The 2,117-nt window shown below is 35.2% G+C and overlaps 1 protein-coding gene across 2 annotated transcripts in view; it reads left to right on the top strand.

The window, feature by feature from the left end:
* mta1 (metastasis associated 1) overlaps positions 1-1,502 on the top strand; it is a 57,369-nt gene extending 55,867 nt beyond the window's left edge. Inside the window, exon 18 of one of the 2 annotated variants that reach the window (XM_015396866.1) lies at positions 523-1,502. The gene's annotated coding sequence lies outside the window, so the exon portion shown is untranslated. Of the gene's footprint in view, positions 1-519 lie in introns of both variants that reach the window. The other variant, XM_015396865.1, reaches the window with a different exon arrangement.
* The last annotated feature ends 615 nt before the right edge of the window (positions 1,503-2,117 follow it).

Genomic DNA, 2,117 nt, shown 5'->3' with positions numbered 1-2,117 from the left:
TCACTGATGTTACTTTGGATTCAGGTTGTCTCTGCTGGTTATCTTTTCCTGTAATTTGTTTGTGGTAGAAAATGGGTTTTCATGTTTAGGTAACAGGCTTTTCCAGTTATCAGAGAAGAGCTCAGGAACAGCACTCTCTGGTGGCCAGGAGGAGGCAGCAGCAACAAACTGCTGTTGTGTTGATTTGATTTTTTAAGTGTATGAAATGAATACAATTGTAAATTTCTATTTTACTATGTAACCTGAGATTTAGAATTTAATTGCATTAAATCATCATTAAATTATATAGATATTCCTAAATATGTATGACTGATTGCCTTTTGCTGAAATATCTTGGTTAGTTTTTATTTATTTATTTTTTATATCGTACAAAAAAATCTTAGTTTAATGATATTTTATTTCATGTAAAGGCTCATGAGGTGGATGCAGGTTGGCTCTGCTGCCCTCTTGTGGCCAAAAGTCTCATTTTAAACAGTTTGATAGCACCTTAATGACTTTTTTCTTCTCTTCTTCTCCCAGCAGGGGGAGAAATGAAATGGAAAGGCTTTCCTTAAACCAGAAGTGTGGGCTGAGAGGAGACGACGGCATTGGTCACTTTTCATCAGTCAAATTGTGTCTCTTGCTGCTGGAGACCAGTGGACCGCTTTAGCAGCAGTCTCTATCTGAAGAAGAGCCCGACTGTACAGGACTGTGTTTATTACTTACATTACTCGTTATTACTGTCTTTGTAATTATTGTTATTGTTTTGTTTGTTTGTTTTTTACCAACTATAACTCAGTTTGTTTGTCGAAACAAGCGATGGAGACTTGTAGAGTATCTTGAAAAGTGCTTTAGGACCCCTGTGGAGAAGGGTGAAAGGAACGTAAACATGAGCCACTTGCATCTTATGTTTTTTTTTTTCATGTTTTTGAACAAATTCAAGTCAGAAAAGAGACGCACTTTGGTTTTAGCGACGTGGCTTTCGTTTCACGTAGTGTGAGTGCTTCACCTGGATTTTCTTCTGTTGGAGACGGGGCGGCACTTCCGCCAGAAGAGGTTTAACTTATGGAGAAAGACTTGATGGGTTTTTTCTACCTTTTTCAGCGAGTAATACATCTCTTTGCTTCATTAATGTTATTAAAAATAATTGATTTTTTTTAATCTGTCTTTGTCTTTTCCGTCCATGGAGGTGATGCGTTAAACTTTGCACCAAACACTGCTGTTCCAGGATGTGGCCAGCATGTTTATTTTTCCCTACTCCACACCGGTATGCAAGCAGGGTATATGCAAATTAACAGCGACTCTTCATTCCTAATGGCTTTCTATGTTTGTCAGTATTGGAGCAGATTTAAAGCTCGAGCCGTTCTTTGTTTTGTAAGCAAACACCTGAAATGAACTAAAAAGCAGGAATGCAACCTGCTTTCATGTCAAACCCTTTGTCAGTGTGTTTATTTTTTAACGTTCATAGAAAACATCACCAGCTATTAGCTTTTTTAAAGATGTTTTAAAACCACTCATGAAACATGTTTGCAGGTTAACACAATTTTTAGGGCTATCAAAAATATAAATCATTGTGGAAACAACCTTGTCCTTAGAATATGGGTATTTTCTTTATCCTTTAGAAGATTTCTGAGAGCTGTTTAAAATGGAGCCGTCCAAACTTTGACACATTGTCCTAAAATTGTCCAAAAAAACCCAACAACAAATTGACCTCAACCTATTAAAAAACATTGTTAAAAAATAAAAAATTAAATCCATAATCTTCACCTATTTAACAGTACGTAAAATAAAAAAAAAAATAAAAAAGTGTTCAATTTTATATTTTACTTAAGAGAAGTTGTTCCTAAATCATTCTCAGTCTCTAAAAATGATCAATGGATCAATGGGCTGAATAGTTCTGCAATGTAAAGGTTGTGGGTTCCATTCCAGCCATTGAGTTTGAATGGGAAGATGTGTCTATTAATTAAATAAATACACGTAGAAAAGCTCTACATATAGTATTTAATGTATTCATCTGTGCTTTTAAAAAAACCCGACATACAATGTCTTAAAGCGTCAGTCGTTTTATATTTCTAAAGAGGAGAATGTATGTTGTTTGTATTCTAAAACTAATAGAGATATGGGGCCTGTTTCAGAAA

This window comes from Cyprinodon variegatus, unplaced genomic scaffold (genome assembly GCF_000732505.1).
Source record: "Cyprinodon variegatus isolate N-32 unplaced genomic scaffold, C_variegatus-1.0 Scaffold825, whole genome shotgun sequence".
NCBI lineage: Eukaryota > Metazoa > Chordata > Actinopteri > Cyprinodontiformes > Cyprinodontidae > Cyprinodon > Cyprinodon variegatus.
The sequence above is the reverse complement of the archived record's forward strand: the minus strand, read 5'-3'. Positions and strand labels throughout refer to the sequence as shown.